We start from the raw sequence: 19654 nt of genomic DNA, 5'->3' as shown, positions 1-19654 counted from the left end.
TATATTTTTTTCATTTTCTATTTTGATGCACAAACTATTTGAAGCGCCCGAACTTGCAACCAAAATCGATTGTCAATTTAAAACAGGTTCAAACTTTATCTTTGTTTGCTATATACACATGAAAGAATGCATTATTTCTTTTGTGATAATTTACAATTGACATGCTATTTAAATGTCAGCCTAGGCCTGCCATCAATATTTTCCTATACTTGTGAATATGATTTTCTTTAAAAACATTTAAAAGTTGACATACTAAAGCTGCATGTAAAATACTATGACAAGATTTCGAAATTGTATAAATATTAGGAGATTTATCATGATTGCCAATGGTACAGCTATCCCCCACAGTTATTATGGCGAAAATATAAGCAGTTCTTTGTTACTGTACAGCCTGCAAAAATGTGTAATACCCATAATTTAAAGTCAGCTATTACAGATTTCCAAATGAATAATGTTAGACTTTTCAAAACAGAAAACTGACGACCTAATCTATATAATATAATTTACATAAAAACAAATGCAATGTACAGCAGACATGAACCAACGACGAGCACTTGATTAAACGCTCCCGACTTGGAAGAGCAAATCACAAATATGGCGGGGTCAAAATGTTTGAAAGCGTTCAATCCTTTCCCTAACTTGGGACAGTGGTTTGACAGCCAAACAAAAAGACACATTGTAAAATAATCTGTTTCAAATGGCTTACGTAATGCAATAAATCGTTACAAAGCACGAAAACAGCTTACTAAAAGTCAATAGGCACAAATCATGATATAAGAGTTTTCGAAGTTTGAATCGATTTTAAATCTAATAACTACTACTGAATAATTCAAATTATCTAAGACTCAAGATTGTCTTGACAATATCTCTTAGCCTTAGTATATGTACCACATGTTTGAAGCCCTCAATTATTTTTTTTAGCATACATGTTAAAAATGCAAATACTGTTATATAGAATGTCGCTATACGTTATAAGATTACCAATGTCAAAAGGGGGAAAATTACATGTTCATACTTTTCCTTAAAGTACAATAAAACAGAAAAAGTATCAAAAAAACCTAAAGTGTGAAACATTGTACTTTTATCAACAGAAGAAGATGTACATGTATCGATCTAAAAATTAAATTAAAAAAACTCATTAAAAACATTGTAGTTTTTTATGCATATACATTAACTTGCGTGTGACGTACACGTTTGTAAGCGTGGTATCTTTGAAAATACTCTAAATTGACCTGATAAAAGTCGAATAAAAAAATATTGGACTTACATTTGTTACATTTCTCCCTGTCTATTGCGCTCATTTAATACAACGCGGATGGATATTAAAGGTATACTAGATCAAATATATACTGTTATTTGCTACGCAGAAGCTTAACGGTTTTCCGAAAATTAACTGATCGATATTTTATTTAACTTTGTATAATAACCAAAAATTTAAATGTATTTTTTCAGTGCACGTCTTTGTTGTAAAGTACGATTAATAGAAAATAACTTCATGTTCATTTCGACTAATTATACCCTTATTAATTTCATATTTCGAATGGACATTGAAGCTTCTAGATACCAAACTTGATAACATAATAGCAAATACATAGTTTTAAAGTAATATTACATAAAAAAAAACCATTAAAGGTATAATTTTTTATGCAAAAGTAGCAGGTCCCCTTACATGTTAGATTTGTCTTTTGACCTCAGAGAAGTGTAATTGTCCAAATATGGCATCTATTATACTTAATACGTAAATTCATTCTTTTTAACTTTTATCAAATCACCGAGGCAATAAAATGCGACCTTCGATGCTTTTAGAGTTTAAATTTTGACTAAAATATTGTTTACTATGTTTCAAACTTTGGCCTAAATTGAAAAGATTTATAACCGGTACATGCCGTATATTTAGTTATCATCTAAGTAATTTGTAATAACCAACATTATACTTTTATGCTATAACAAACAAATTTCAGGTCGATGGATATCTCGTTTGAATCGTTTAATAATTTGTCATGCCTATGTCTTTTATAGCTACAGTACTATAATTGAGATATATAAAGTCGTACAATTTCTCTGGTTTTGTAACCTGATAACAAATTTAATATATTTCCGAAGACAAAAAATATCTTCACAGATATAATATTATTTGATTTTTTTATTTATTCAAAATTAATGTAGAAAAGTAATGCATGTTATTTACAGGTATATTCAAAAACAATTTGTTTGCGATTAACGTATTATCAAGTTGTTGTTTTATTTCTGTTCACACCACTCTTTACTCATATAAACAATTACATTTGCAGATTAATAAATCATGAAATATAAAAGCCGCCCATTTCTTCTTTAAATTAAGCAGCTAAACATTATCAAAACCAGCTAATGTCATATTAAATGAATTACGATAAAGAGAAAATGATTGTTTTTCTTTTAAAAGTTCTCATTTTACATTGTGCAATAGGGAATATCACTTATATTATATAATGGACAACTCTAAGAATCTTTTCCGTTACGTATTGATACCGTCGAAAACCCGATATGAGAAAGAGAAAGATTAAGCATATCCTACACCACATGTGCGAACAGTTGTACACATGTTGGTCATAGTACAGATATTACATAAGACACATATTTTTCATAACGGTTCAAATCAACCAGATCAACCCTTTAGATTTGAGAAGGGAAATCTTCATATTTACCACTATAAAGCCTTGTTTTCTAGCAGAATTCTTCTATCAAGGAAACAGTAAAATTACAAAAATACTAAACCCCGAGGAAAATTCAAAACGGAAAGTTCCTAAACAAATAGAAAACCAAACGCTCAACACCATTAAACGAATGAATAACAACTATGTATATACATATCTTGGTACAGGCATTTCCTGATATAGAAAATGCTGAGCTGAACGTGGAAATCATGATAGTAAACACAAATTTTAGAATGTTGTATTTACTTGACATAACATTTTCCATTTGTGGTGCTGAAAAGGTAATAAATATAAGTAGACACTTCACAAAAAAACCAAATAAGAACACTTTTGTCATAGATACCAGGATAACATTTTGAATTTGAGTCAGAAACCCGAACCGTAATGCAACTTTCAGATGCGAGTCAACATTTGAGGTGGGCTTAAATTTATCGGTGGTAGCCTTTATTTTAATCACTGGTCTGCGTAAGCTAGAAGTGAGACATTTAATCGTTTGTGGCTCTCATTGTTCGATTCTTTTGTGTAAGTATTTAAAATGCATGTCAATACATCATGTTCTTTGTTGCGTGCAAAAGTTAACTTGATAAACCAAAAATAGTTATTAAATAAATTGCAGGTAAACATAACCATACACATGTTCCCTAGCAATCTGAAAAGAATTTTACGCATTTAATTCATACATTTAATATTTGTTTATCTAAACGACCGATTAGTTAACATTTAACTTGACAATTTTACATTGTATAGAAAAAAATGTTAGTAGATAATATAAGATCATCAATTATAATGTGTGCTTAATCATGTGTATGTACCTGTTCATTCAAGTGTTGCGAGAATATACAAATATCATTTTCATGTTGGATGTTGTCTCAGATTAGATAGTCAGTGAAAGCTTGATGTTAATCTGTCCAAGAGTAACGAAGTGCATTTCAGAAATCCATCTATCGATCGTTGTAACTTTAAAAGAGGGACGAAAGATACCAGAGGGAGAGTTAATCTCATAGATAGAAAATAAACTGACAACAACATGGCTATGGATTTTATAGTGATCTTTCTCTTCATCTCTGTAAATAAATAACAATAAAAGAGGGACAAAAGATACAAAAGCGACAGTCAAACCCATAAAAAATCGAAAATGAACTGACAACGTCATGGCTAAAAATGAAAAGGACAAACAGACAAACAATAATATTCATGACACAAAACAGAAAACTAAAGACTACGCAACACGAACCCCACCACAAACAAGGGGTGATCACATGTGTTCCGGAAGGGTAGGCAGATCCTGCTCCACATGTGCTACCCGTCGTGTTGCTTATGTTATTACAAATCATGTAAATAGTCTAATTCGGTAGGTTACATTCTTGAAAAGGGAAAGGGTATTGTAGTAACGACATAAGGGACATATCCGATATCATCTGTGAAACGGTTATTCCAAAACGTTCAACCAACTCGTGATGGCGTTCGTAAAATTGAAGAAGGGATGTTTTCAACTTCACCATTTGGAACTCTTGGTTACTAGCTTCCTTGTAAGTAGCAATCCTTTATCAAGGTAAGCACGATAGGAAATACAAGCCCGGGAATATTGTATCAAGTGTTAGGTATATACTCCGTCTGCAGGCGCTGCTGGGATGTTGCTACTTAGAAATGGAAAGTTCAAAATATCACTTTCCTTGTTCCAGACAAAACATTACCTATGCTAGCGCTACATCATATACATATGTAGGCATGTGGTTAAAAGAACGTACGCAAACTATTAACATCAGCTAGCAGAGCACTCGGTGCGTTGTATGGCAAATGTATAAGCGCAGGTTGAATGACACTCTCTGTATACTCCAAGTTGTATTCTACTATGGTTTGATGCCATTGATTTTCTTAAGGATACATTTATATCTAAAAAAAAACTGTTATGCGAACAATTAAGGAGTGTGTCAATGTTGTTGATAACGATAAATTCAAACAAGAGTTGTTTGACGATTAAAACAATGTAAAAGGAAATAAATTAAGGACATACCGTTTATACAAATCAACCGTTAAAACTGAGCGTTACCTTAAGCTATAACTCTCTAAAAATTTGTGCCGAACTGTTTCCCTGTTCAGTAATGGATCTTTGCCGATGGCGATGGAGACAGGACAATATGCCCGAACACGAACACCAGTAGATAAAATACTTATACTGACTATGTGATAGGAACGATGTTGAAAGTGAAAAACATTGTTTGTTATTTTGCCAATTATATGAGGATATTAGGTTAGAATTGTTTGCAAAAGCTAGAATTTTAATTGGTGGTTTTGATACTCTTCATATGGACAGTAAATTTATCGAAAAATGTCTTCTGAAGTTATAAACTTCTTTGATATATGCAATTTCATAATCTTTTCGGAGGCGAAAACTATCTAGCACCTGATAATCTATCAAGCAATACTATTTAATATTATTCTATTTATAGTTATAAACAGTGATTTAACTCAAATAATTTAGTCATTTTGATAAACCTTTTACCTTTTTTTTTAAAGTTGAACTGTGATAATTATATTTTTTATTTTTATTTTTTATTTTTAAGCTCAGTGTGATGATAAGTTTAAAATTTTTATTCTTTGTTTTCTAGATTTTTAGAATTTGAATTTTCACACATACAGACTAAAATGACTTGTTTAGTGAATTCTTTAAACTTTTAGATTTTCGCAATATTAGTAAACAAGTTTCTCATAAGTCTACATAAGGCTGGATATTGAATAATTATAATATTAGTACACAAGTTTCTCATAAGTCTACATAAGGCTGGATATTGAATAATTTTTTTTGTGCTGTTTATGTAATTGTGTATATATATATATGTCTGATCAAATATATAACACTATATTGAAATACATCTCATTATTATTATTAGATATAGTAATATAGTAGTTACAACAGTGTCGGAATCCGGTGATAATTCACAAATGCGTGTCTATAAACACTGCCCAAAACAAGCGTTACCTATAAGGTTTGCAGGACTGAAAATTGAACTTTTGCAATTAATTTCCTTTGACTTGTTTCTGTGTTGCCTTGTGTTCAGTTAAAGTATACTATTGGGTTTTATGAAAGAACTTTAAAACAAAAGCAACTTTAGACACGACTTTTCCTAGACGTTGTAAACGTCCATCCAAAATCAAAACATAACTTGCAAAAGAAAATTAAAAAATAAGAAGTAAAAAAAGGACAAAATGAAGGAAGAAATAAACACAAACCGTTAATACAGAAAAAAAATTGTAGTACAAATATTAAATACTTGAGCTAATAAAAAAGCAGTTTCTGAACATATGATTTTGGGTTTTCTATGTTGTCTTTTGTTTATGAAAAAAAGATTCAACAGAATATGTGACATATTTTTTCCTCAATATATGATTAACAAACTAGACATGTGCATTGTCAACATAATTTATCTGTGTATAACCGTATTCTGCTGAACAATCAAGGACAAGAAGACCCTACGCAATTACATCCATAACGCGAGGAAGATATATCAACATTGTATAGTATTACACACATACATGCATGTATGCTAAGAAATTAGACAACTAACAAAAATATGAAAGATTAATCTTGTTTGACTCTTTTTAATATTTGTAAAATTAATATGAAAATAGTTGCAGTATGTTATTGAAATATCCGATCATTGAGTACACAATAAAAAGGGAAAATACATTATTTGAACATAAAACAATAATTATTATTGTTCATTACAATTTATCAAGAAAGATTTATCTTTCTTTTCATATAGTATCAGCTTTACTCGAAACAAAATAAATCCGTAAAATCTGTATTGTTGTAAATTAACCTATACATAGATATTTATGTCTAATCATATTTTATTATCACTACTAACCAAATGCATGACAAAACTTCAATTAAAGGGGCTCGCGGGTCTAAATGATTTTTTTCATTTAATATAGGATTTCTCTATATTTTTCTATAAACGAACTTTATCCTAAACTTTATAGAAAAATGGAATAAAAAAATGGGCTCACCGTTCATTTACGCTCACAATCTGCCTTCGAAAGAAGTATACATTTTTGTTAATGTCCTTTTTTTCTGTTGAACGAATAGGAGAAATATCGGTAATATCGAATTAAAAAAAGAAATAAATAACAGAAATCGCTCAAATTTTACAATTATTTAGTTTATGTACAGCTTATTCGAAAACAACCATAGAAAATATAGGTCACCGATAAGTTAAAAAAGATATTTCAATTTGCCTAAAAATGGCCTTTTTGCACCAAAGGGAGATAATTTGGAGCTTTTTCAATCATATCAACATTTTAAAAGTCACCTGGGGCCAACACGAATTAGGTTTTTGAATGATATTTTGGATCATATGATAGAGTAACAACTACTTAAAGCTAATGAATAAAATTTGTAATGTAAAATTAAAGTGTTTTTTTTTCGGAAAATCTTATACCCGCGAGCCTCCTTAAGTGTTAAACTTTCGTATTTTATGACGATGCAAGTAGAGATATGCATCAATGATCAAATCATAGGATGAAATATGTGGCCCGAAGTTAGCCTTGTGCTGCAAAAATATTGAGATCTGTTGAAATAGTGGCGTAAACCTGTCAAACGTAAAATTGATTTTTGTTTTAATGAGCTAAAAGTATTTAATACTAAACTCTTTATTTCTAATTTACTGATATATGATACCAACATCGTTATTCCTTGCCATGATGGTGATGTTGATAACGTCATGTCGACAGAAATACCATTATCAGTGGGAAAATTCGTTGGTCGAGATGGCTTTGTGTATTGATTGTTTTGTGCTTTTGATGGGAATATGTTTGTATACAGGAGACATTGATTTATTTTACACTTTTGACCAGTGTCTTCACTATTTTCCTTCAAGCTTCCTCAACCAATAAAAACTTGTTGCCACAAAAAAGCATCAATGTGGTGCTAAACAGTAGTTTTAAAACACCACAAAATCAAATTCAAACTTCACTAATAACCTTCAGGCCCTATGTGTTACAATAGTTTTACTACTAGTGTTTTCCAAGCTTTGCAAAATTCATACGTATGCAGATTTTTTTAAAAGTGTACAAAAAATGATAGGATACTTTAATGATCTTGGTTGTGACAGTATTGATTTGTTGTAAAAGATACGATCCCTCTTTTTAGAATAAAACATTGAATGTTAAGTGAACTTTATTGACTTTTGAAGAAAGTGATTTTAAAACTTCAACCAGTTTTTTGGGGGTATAATCAAATGTCATCTTTCATTCAAAATGTACAGTATTTCTGACTGACGATTTATTCAAAACTGCATTTATTATTGATTTCATCTGAATATGATGTCTTCTCATCTAACACTATTTTGCTAATACATTTGTAAGTGATGACGGTGACACCCTTATGAATGATTTTAATCATGCATCTGATGTACATGTTAAAGAAAAATAACCTTGCGATATAACGGGCCAACAGCGTGTAATGTATGGAAGGTGTTTGGTTTAATTACTACTAATTTTTCAACATGTCAACCTTTATGATTGTTCTAACTGTATGACTCGGCACATGTTTTTTGTAAAAATGTGAATCTTATATGAGCTTGGATATGAATTTTTAAACCATCTCCATATTTGTTTTTAAATATTTCTCTTTGGTTTTGGTAATTTTATTACGTGATTTAAAAAAATTGCTGATATTTAGAAAATTATGAATATAAATTGTTTTCATCCATGCATGTAATTAATGAATCGACCGGATATGTAGTTGAGTTGTGTCTTGTTTGAAGTACTTTTCAAACAAATATTTCAGTGACTGCATTTTACGATCGTTTACGAAAGATATTTAGCTAATCTTCAAACTTCATGTCTAGTATGTCATGTACAGTGTTACAACTTTAGATTATACTGAATAGGAATGGTAACACTAGGCCATCGAAAGCTTAATGTTTAGTTCAGTCTAGGTGGTCAAGTAGTCTAGAACGCCGTAAACAGCGCATGCCGTGTTGTCCCGATATCTCAAGTGCATGAACTTAAATCCCGGCGAAGCAAATTTGCAGATTCAAACTCATGCAATGACCACTAGAATACCTCAAATAAGTTAATTTTAGACAATACTAAAGAGTACAGAAATTGATCAATGCATCCAAAAGTAAATCATATGCTCAAGCAAGGTCTTTAAATTTCAAAATTAAAATACAATCACATGAAATTTACTGATGATAAGTGAAAACGATAAAATATGATATCCTTCACTGGGAAATGCATCCGTGGGTGATTGGTCTTAACATATATATAGAATATAGATACATCGAAACATGTATATAAAATATCTTACACTATTAAATTAATATGGAAGGTCCTGGTGGAAAAAAGGCTATAAAAATACACTTCATCTGTCAGGACCAGAATTTATAGGTGCGGTATCATGGGATGTTGAATTACTTTTTATAGGAAAAGATGTTTGAAATTCATTACTTTACCACTGAAATTGACTATCAATAAGAATTGTCTTCCCAGAGGATTGAAAGGATAGACATTGACATCGGAGATTATTGACATGATTGATGTACTACTGTTGTTTCCAGTTACATTTGATACCTAAGACATATTAATAGAAATTAATTAACTGCACTTTTAGTTTGTTCTCACAGCTTAAATTCACAACTATCACATCAAAGTAACGTTTGAAAAGACTGTTCATTGATTTAACACATACTATTTCATCCCTTTAGTTACATAACATCTATTCTTGTGGCTAAACAAATTTGTACCAAACTGTTATGTCTTCAGCAATCATAGTATTTTAAAACAATCTATTAAATCACTTTCTGTTTGTTACACAAGAGAATTTGCCTGCATTAAATAAGTTGAAAAGAAAAAACAACAACAAAAAAAACCGCACAAAATAAGTTGAGAAGCAGAAAAAAAAAAAGAAAAAAAAGTACGAAGTTGGAAGAACATTGCGAACCCAATATTTCGAAAGAATTTGTCAAATACAGCTAGGGTAATTAACTCATAGGGTAGAATATCCTTAGAATTGCGAAAAAGCCGATCGACCGTGCGGTGGGATATTGTTCTAGAAACTTAATAATTATTTGGAAGTCTATTCCATTTTCTACATTTGAAAATGCCTGTACCAAGTCAGGAATATGACAGTTCTTGTCCATTCGTTTTTGATGCGTTTTGTTTTTTGATTTTGCCATGTGACTATGGACTTTCCAAATTGATTTTCCTCTGAGTTCAGTATTTTTGTGATTTTACTTTTTTCTATCACATTTTAAGCATCATGATGGATACAAATTGAGATCCACCTTATGCGACATACTTTTTCACTGATATATAAAACGTCCCATATTAGCCTTTGTTTAATTTGCACTTTAAAAAAAATTGTGGATAATTTATCTTTATTTCAAATAAAGAAATACTTGGCATGAGTACAGTTTCATCCTGTCTAGTATATAAGGACCTAAATCGGCTATTTCAGGCAACGACTGTGGTCACAATAACTACGAGCGACAGCTTTAACAATATTGTACACACATTAACATCCTTGTTATTTCATTTTTAGTACAGGTGTTGCTCATATTAAAATATCAATTGAGTCAATTTTGCTGTTTAGACTTAATGTAAGAAGTTTCAACCCTTACTGCAAACCTGCAAGACAAAACTAAAAAACATATATAATGATGTGTGAATCAACTCATCATAGATACAAGGACCTAATTTAGTATCTTCGCCAGACACGCGTTTCGTCTACAGAAAACACATCAGTGACGCTCGAATCCAAAAAAGTTAAAAAAAAAAAGAAAAAAAACTAAAGATTTAGAAACACGACTGATCTCTGAACAAATTGTAAGGCTTCGTATGCTCTTGATACGTATATTCAAAATACGTTTGATCTTTAAAAAAAATAAAATTAAGCTTGATTTTCCTGTCCCCCTTTTTTTTATCAAGATAGTGCCAAAAATAGTTAAAAAGAGGTTTCAAAATTTCTTGCAAAAAATCGGTTACAAAATTAGTATAAATTTGACATAGCCAATAGAGAGCCAATAGATAGTTGAACATACTTAGCGATTTAAACTCTGTACCGGTGACCATATCCAATGTAACTCAACTTTTTGTTAATAATTTGTGATGAAAACACAGTCATCTACGCAACAAGGTCAACATGAACCTGAATTTGTAAACATCAGAGTAGCATAAATCAGGTTTGTACCACTGGGTCGATGCCACTGCTGGTGGATGTTTCGTCCACAAGGGTTTCACCACCCCAGTAGTCAGCACTTCGGTGTTGACATGAATATCAATTATATAGTATTTCCTGCTACTAAATTTTAAATGATTGATTTGTATTCATCCCAGGAAAAGAATACCTTAGCCGTATTCAACCCTTACTGCAAACCTGCAAGACAAAACTAAAAAACATATATAATGATGTGTGAATCAACTCATCATAGATACAAGGACCTAATTTAGTATCTTCGCCAGACACGCGTTTCGTCTACAGAAAACACATCAGTGACGCTCGAATCCAAAAAAGTTAAAAAAAAAAAGAAAAAAAAAAGGCCAAATAAAGTACGATGTTGAAGAGCATTGAGAACGAAATTCCTAAAAGTTTTGCCAAATACAGCTAATTTGGTCTATGCCTGAGGTAGAAAAGCCTTAGTATTTCAAAAAATTAAAAAATGTGTAAAACAGTAAATTTATAAATATAACCATATCAATGACAATTCATGTCAGCACAAAAAGTGCTGACTACTGGGCTTGTGATACCCTACGGAAAATGAATCTCCACCAACAGTGACATCGACCCAGTGGTTGTAAATTAAGTCATGATAGATACCAGAACTTAATTGAGTGTGACAGACTGACATTTAATGAGCATCTGAAAAATGTTAATTCAGTAGATGTATTATAACTTTAAATTTTTAATGCTTTAATCTAACCTTCCCCTTTAATCAAAATATCACTGACATGTGTATATAGCTATCGCTTTTTCAAACAAGAATTCATCTCTAATACATGTACCCCAATGTATTAAAACTTATATAACTTCAAAATCTGTGTTATCGCGAAAGGTGAAACCCCTTGAAATGAAAGTCACCATATTAATTACTTATTGTTGTAACAAACTAAATCGTTTTTGTATTTTTTTTAAAGAACACTTTCACTTATTGCTTTAATAAACAGTAACATAAGACAGTACATTGATATAGTGTTTCCTCATTTCATTAGATTTTTGTCTTCTGAACACCCACCTATTATCCTTCTTTTTTGAATTGATGGGAATTTGAAACAATATATTTTTCTGTAGTTGTTTGGTAATAGTGCACATGTTATGTCACAAGGAAGCTTTTTAACCAAGAGTTTCAAATGGTGAAGTTGAAATCATCCCTTCGTATATTTTACGGACGCCATCACGAGTTGGTTGACTGTTAGGGAATAACCGTTTCACAAATGATATCGGATATGTTCCTTACGTCGTAAACTCCATTCCTCTTGATTTTATGAATGTGACCAACCGAGTGGGACTATTTACCGGCTTTGTTATCACATAAGCAACACGACTGGTGCCACATGTGGACCAGGATCTACTTACCCTTCCGGAGCACCTGAGATCACCCCTAGTTTTTGGTGGGGTTCGTGTTGTTTATTCTTTAGTTTTCTATGTTGTGTCATATGTACTATTGTTTGTCGGTCGTCTTTTTTTTCATTTTTAGCCATGGCGTTGTCAGATTATGTTAGATTTATGAGTTTGGCTGTCCCTTTGGTATCTTTCGTCCCTACATTATGTAGTGTCGTAACTGTTTGTTTCTTCTCTCTGAATATAACAGCTTCTTTAAATTTGAGCAAGATATAATGTTTAGCAAAACATATTGCAACATTTTTCATTGTTTTATAAAGTTAATATGTTGTAGTTTCTCTGACAAATAATTGTTTCCTTTAAAATCGGACCATTAAGATGTTTACTATTTGTGAACGTTCCCAAGCAAAACACCAAAAAAAACACATCTAAATACATTTCCTAGTAATTGCATAATATTTCAAGCTGTAATTAGCAAAAAGTCTAGAAAATATTAAAAAAAAATCGACAGGGACCAAAAACTGTTTTTTGTAAACATCGAGTTCTCGAAACTACAATCGAAAACATTGAGACATGATCGCTCATATATATTTATTAATGTAAGAGGGACGAATTTGAAGATAACAGAAGGAAAGTCAAACCTATAGATCGAAAACAAACTGACAATGCTTTGGCCAAACTTTAAAAGTCAAGCAGACAAATAACTGCACAGAAGACACAACATAAAAACTAAAGATTTAGAAACACGACTGATCTCTGAACAAATTTTAAGGCTTCGTATGCTCTTGATACGTATATTCAAAATACGTTTGATCTTTAAAAAAAATAAAATTAAGCTTGATTTTCCTGTCCCCCTTTTTTTTATCAAGATAGTGCCAAAAATAGTTAAAAAGAGGTTTCAAAATTTCTTGCAAAAAATCGGTTACAAAATTTGTATAAATTTGACATAGCCAATAGAGAGACAATAGATAGTTGAACATACTTAGCGATTTAAACTCTGTACCGGTGACCATATCCAATGTAACTCAACTTTTTGTTAATAATTTGTGATGAAAACACAGTCATCTACGCAACAAGGTCAACATGAACCTGAATTTGTAAACATCAGAGTAGCATAAATCAGGTTTGTACCACTGGGTCGATGCCACTGCTGGTGGATGTTTCGTCCACAAGGGTTTCACCACCCCAGTAGTCAGCACTTCGGTGTTGACATGAATATCAATTATATAGTATTTCCTGCTACTAAATTTTATATATATAAATGATTGATTTGTATTCATCCCAGGAAAAGAATACCTTAGCCGTATTTGGCACAACTTTTAGGAATTTTGGGTCATCAATGCTCTTCAACTTTGTACTTGTTTGCCGTTATAACTATTTTGATCTGAGCGTCACTGATGAGTCTTCGTTATTGACAAGTATATAAATATGTATGTTGCTTTAACTTCTAATCATTGAAAATGTACCTAAGTATATAACCTTTTTCGTAATCAAATATTCAAACACAGAAACCAGCTGGTGCATTTAGTTCAAGACGCCGCCCCAAAATTATTACATGTAATATTATTACATGCTGACTTGAACGTCTCCCCGTCTATTCATATTTATCTTTTAATCTACATAATTAATAATTAATATACAGCATCAAATGACGGAGATGTGTATCTTTGATAATAACACGACTAAAGGAGATGCTTAAATGTTTTATGATATTACCCTACAAAACAGCTTAAACACGATATTGACAATTACTATGTTCATCTCTATTTATTCTCAAATTACTTCATATATTTTCCATGTCACTGTCCCAAAAAAACGTACACCTTAAATTTCTAAATTACGTATCGTGATGGCGAATATATATGAAAAAAATACAGAAATTCTAAGAGAAAAGTGTTAACGCAATGCTGCAACAATAACAAACTTATCAGTTTTAATTTATAAATATACAACGCAGTAACGCAACATAACCACATCAGCACCACAAGTAAATATGCAGTGTAAAACATGTTTATTATAAATCTGTTAAAACATCAAATGAAAGTAAATATGGTAATTTACAGCACTCAAATTGTGCAAAATATGAAATGTCACAGTATATGAACGATATTTGTAAGATTACAAAGGACAGTTATATTATCAATGTTTTATTTTTGATACATTACCCCGTTCTAATGTCAGTCATGAATAATAAAAAAACAAAAAGTACAAATGTATAACTCAATTGACAAAGTTTCTCCTGAATGTTACACGCATCAATGTCACAGAAACATCCAATAATCTAAACAATCAACTTAGAAAAAAAGAGACAAATATATTCAAGGAATGGAAATAGAATCATTAAAGACGCTAAACTGCATGTACTATTATTTTTTTTACTGTGAGTAAATAGTTATCAAAGGTACCAGGATTATAACTTAGTACGTCATACGCACGTTTCGTCTACACAAGACTCATCCCTGATGCTCATATCAAAATATTTATAAAGCCAAACAAGTACGAAAGTAAAGAGCATTGAGGATTCAAAATTCAAAATAGTTGTGCGAAATACGGCTACGGAAATCTATGTCTGGGATAAGAAACTTCATAGTTTTCGAAAAGTTAAAGTTTTGTAAACAAGAAATTTTATAAAAATGAACACATTATTGATATTCATGTCAATTCCGAAATCGTGACTACTGGGCTGGTGGTACCCTCGGGGACGAAACGTCAACTAGCAGTGGCATCGACCCAGTGGTGTAAATAGTTATCAAAGGTACCAGGATTATAATTTATTACGCCATACGCACGTTTCGTCTAAATACATGTTAGTTAATCTTATACTGCTGATCATATTTCTACATCTTACGTAATTTTTTTTTTATTGTAGAGTATATGTGGTTGTATACAGTAGACATCAATTTAATGAAAGGACCATTAATAATATGTCAAAAAAGAGCACCTTCATTCCATGTCCAACTTGACAGAACTCAGTTTATTCGACATGTGTATACAGCTCCATTGGTAACTTACTGCTTCTCAAAAAAAACTATATAACATTTGGTATGCAGCCCCTCTTTTTATTAAAACGGCAAATAACTTGAAAATTGATTGCATCATATTTAACTTTGAAACGAAATAGAAAATACATCTTATTATATATTCAGTCCCTTCAATAAGTTCGTTTAACGGTTTAGTAACCTTCGATGTGAATGACGAAATTTTGTGCTTTGCATAGAATGTTACCATTAATAATTGAATGTTGAAAAATTACATTGCTATTGAAGGCAATTAGGTACATGTAGGTATTCCCGATCCGGCGCGCGAGTTCTCAAAAAAGTAGTGGGCCAACGGTTTAATCAACAACAAGTGCAAAGGACTGACACAATTCAGATATATTGCAATAGAAATAATGGTGATGACCAGCAAATGCTCTTTATGAACCAATAGGGAGAATCAGATTACGAGAACTCTGTCACTCATAAAAAGAACAATAAAAATTCATCTGAGAAGAGTCAATTTTGTGTGTTTGTTTGTCGTTATGTAGACTTGACAATACTTATTTTTATGGGACTGTAGGAAAACGATCATTTTGACTTATTGTGAAATTACTACACATCTTTAAACTAAGTAACCCTAAACCACCATTAAGATGTAGTATTGCAATGACTTGGCCAAGTGAAATTCCTTGGAAAACATGTGTATTTTCATTCAAGCACCTGTTATCGGCTATGATTCGATGTTTGGCTATTTTAAAGTTTGACACCGGTTCTCACCTTTTTAATTCAATTCATTATGTTTTCAGTGTTCTATGTAATCCGTTTTCCAAGTGTAAAACCATTTTTATTGTTGTATAAACGAGATAATTTTTGTAGTAAACTTTTACTTTCAATTCAGTCGCCATTTCCGGCACAATGATTTTGGTGTATTGTTTATGCAAATAAGGTGACCTGTGTGTAACCTCAGTGATCTTTATGTACCACTAGCGTAAAACAGTGTATGAATACTACAGCGGCCGTAGATTGATTATTACAAGATTATTGTATTAAAACTGATTACGATTGTAAATTGTACTAAGATGATTATTATGTTCCGTAAACATGTTGTTTATGTTTTTATGTACTTAATTCTAGCTATCGGGGATTCATTTCGTACTTGTCAGGCCCGTTCTAGTGACAGCGTTTTTCTAGGATTGGATATCCTTATGATGGGCAAAAAGGGTCCTGCTGCAATAAGGTTGGCTGACCAAGTTTTATATTGGAATGAACAAAATATTCCATTTAAATTTATTGGTGAATTTAGTAAAGTCAGAAAGGTTGTAGCTGCTGACAGTAAAGTTGTACCCGGTTACAGTGAGCTTATCTTGGAGACATATATAGAGAAAACAGATTTAGACGGTTGGTTGTCTCATCAAGAATTTTTGATAGAACCTTCTGCTGATTTTATGGAGAAGTCATCTCTAATAATTACTACCTGTTTGGTTGATCTTGCTGGTCATGTGATGAGTAAAATTACACTTGTAAACCCTTTTATGAAGGAGGTGACCATACATCGAAACACGGTTATTGGTACTGCACGTTTAATGGGATTTAAAGTTATACATTTGGTGAATGTCAGAGATAACTCTAAGTATGAAACTTCCACAAACTTGAGTGTTCGACGATTATCTACACGAGATCAGCATAAAGATACCATGTCTGTTCCTAAGATTCCAGCATTTAGTGAATCAGTAACTAGGATGAGACCTGAGCCTGAACCTCCTCCATTAGCAGATTAGCCTTTTAGTTTTGCTGTCGGCTTACCATTCACCTCTGAAATTGTCCGCTGTAACTTCTATTTACTACTAGATTTTGTCCTGCCGACACTTTGTGATGATGAGAACTTGATTTGATACCACGATTACTTGAAATAAGTCAGATACTATCTCCACATAAACATCCTGCAAACCCCTTTTCCCAGTCAATACCTATAGACGTCCTTGTTCCACTCTGAAGAAGAAGTTCGTCCCCAGGAGAACTGTATCCTTGTACAGAAAAGTGAAGCAAAGCATACGAAGACCCCTACAGAAGAAAACCAAAAGATGGATTATATTTTTGTTTTAATTGTATTGATTGTTATATATATTTTTATGTATTTTAAATTTCAATTACTGCAGTAATTGTTTTGGTACTGTAATACTGAGATTGTCCAGTATTAATAGTTGCCATTTTTAGTGCTAGCAAAAATCTAACACTAATTAGTCTGTATTTTAAGTGTTTTGTAGGATTAGACATTATGAAAATGTAAATCCTCAGATAGGTAGATTTTTGAATTAATATTGATATTGTTATAGAAATGTTGATAGTGACGTTAATGCGTTGCTATATTTTTACAAGTTGTATCTTGTAATTTTATTGTACTTTGCCAAAGTATTCTTCTAAAGATTAATTGTGTATGTGTGTTAATGCTGTTGCTTACAAGTAACTTGTTTATTGTTAAATAATTCTAGTCAAGGTTGAAGTTTTAAATTTTAATGTTTGTAATTGTTGAAATTATATTTTCTTTATACTAAGAGCATAATAATTCACGATAGTTTTGTGTTTTCGTGAGGACACTGAAAACTAAAGAAGGGAGCCAATGTAATGACTTGGCCAAGTGAAATTCCTTGGAAAACATGTGTATTTTCATTCAAGCACCTGTTATCGGATATGATTCGATGTTTGGCTATTTTAAAGTTTGACACCGGTTCTCACCTTTTTAATTCAATTCATTATGTTTTCAGTGTTCTATGTAATCCGTTTTCCAAGTGTAAAACCATTTTTATTGTTGTATAAACGAGATAACTTTTGTAGTAAACTTTCACTTTCACTTCAGTCGCCATTTCCGGCACAATGATTTTGGTGTATTGATTATGCAAATAAGGTGACCTGTGTGTAACCTCAGTGATCTTTATGTACCACTAGCGTAAAACAGTGTATGAATACTACAGCGGCCGTAGATTGATTATTACAAGATTATTGTATTAAAACTACATTGATTACGATTATAAATTGTACTAAGATGATTATTATGTTCCGTAAACATGTTGTTTACGTTTTTATGTACTTAATTCTAGCTATCGGGGATTCTTTTCGTACTTGTCAGGCCCGATCCCAGTTACCCGTTCGTTCCCCCGTTAAGACCCGTTCGTTACCCCGTTAAGAACCGTTCGTTACCCCGATAGCTCCGTCGGGTATATAAAGCTTGCACCTGTTTGTCAGGGGCTCTTCCTACTTTGTCAGACCTACAGTGATGTTGCCAGATTTGTGGTCAGTTGATGCTGTTGATAGCTGAAATTTAGCATATTTCTTTCATGATTTTCATGTAGTTTAAGCAGTTTTACTGCAGTTTAGAACTTTTGGACGTTTTCTGTTCGCTTTAAGTCTTAGTATTCTAGGACTTTGATCAGATTCAAAAATGAATTTAAGATAATTGTACATGTACATATAAATAGCTGGTCTATTTATTCAGGCTAGTTTTCATTTGCTAACCTGTTTCTTTGAGGTAAATGGATTAAAGTTACATGCCTTCCCCATTCCCCTCTCATTTTGTTAAGGACATTTTGTTAAGAATCCTGTTTGCTGAGATTTTCCAGCATTCAGAGAGAATATTTGTAGATCCTGAATATTTGTTAGGTTAGGAATTGTAAGAAGCTAGAATAATTAAACTGCTTTTTAAATAATCTCCCTCTCAGCGATTGAAGTTGTCTTCCTGTGCTTACTCCAGGAGGCTGAAGTCATAGTATTAGATATAACAAAGTACTGTTGTTTTTAATGTATAATTTATTAGAAGAAGGCATAGATATAATATATTTTAATGTTATAGCATATTTAATAGTTGATTGAACACTGTAGCAAATAATTTAGATAAAAACTGTGTAATATTGTTTACTGAACAATTCATGAATTTACTGATAAAACATCTTTATGCTCACAATTATCTTACTTTTTCTTGCTGAAAACACATAATACGCCATAGTTGTCCAACTGGTCTCTGGTTGTTGACACTACACTGTCTCGTGAGAGAATAGACAAGAGACTATTCGATTGTCAGATAGATAATATTCATTTGTGAAATAGTCTGATGGTACTGTCCTGGAAGTTTCCACTTCTTGAGTGTTAGTTTATATGCGATTCCAGTTGATAGAGGTGCAGCCTCTATTTTACAGCGTCATGCTGTTCTATAAACTACACGATAGAAAGTGCGTTTAGATACACAGACTATTACGTATTTGAATATTCTTTACCCCTATTGTTTTCGCTATTTGAGTTTCTTGTTAAATATAAAGTGAAGTTAATGTGTCAGAAGTGTTTTAACCCTGTTGGTCTAGTTATATAAAGAACACCCTTGTTTAAACCATTCTCTGTTTTAAACTAGCTTGTTCTAGTCTATTGAGGTT

At 31.9% G+C, this 19654-nt stretch overlaps 1 protein-coding gene across 2 annotated transcripts in view; it reads right to left on the bottom strand.

The window, feature by feature from the left end:
* Positions 1-1353, bottom strand: part of LOC134714736 (transient receptor potential cation channel subfamily M member 2-like) — a 43261-nt gene extending 41908 nt beyond the window's left edge. For both annotated transcript variants that reach the window (XM_063576242.1, XM_063576243.1), the window contains exon 1: positions 1268-1353. The gene's annotated coding sequence lies outside the window, so the exon portion shown is untranslated. The remainder of the gene's footprint in view (positions 1-1267) is intronic.
* Positions 1354-19654: the final 18301 nt, after the last annotated feature.

This window comes from Mytilus trossulus, chromosome 4, assembly GCF_036588685.1.
Source record: "Mytilus trossulus isolate FHL-02 chromosome 4, PNRI_Mtr1.1.1.hap1, whole genome shotgun sequence".
Classification (NCBI taxonomy): domain Eukaryota; kingdom Metazoa; phylum Mollusca; class Bivalvia; order Mytilida; family Mytilidae; genus Mytilus; species Mytilus trossulus.
The sequence above is the reverse complement of the archived record's forward strand: the minus strand, read 5'-3'. Positions and strand labels throughout refer to the sequence as shown.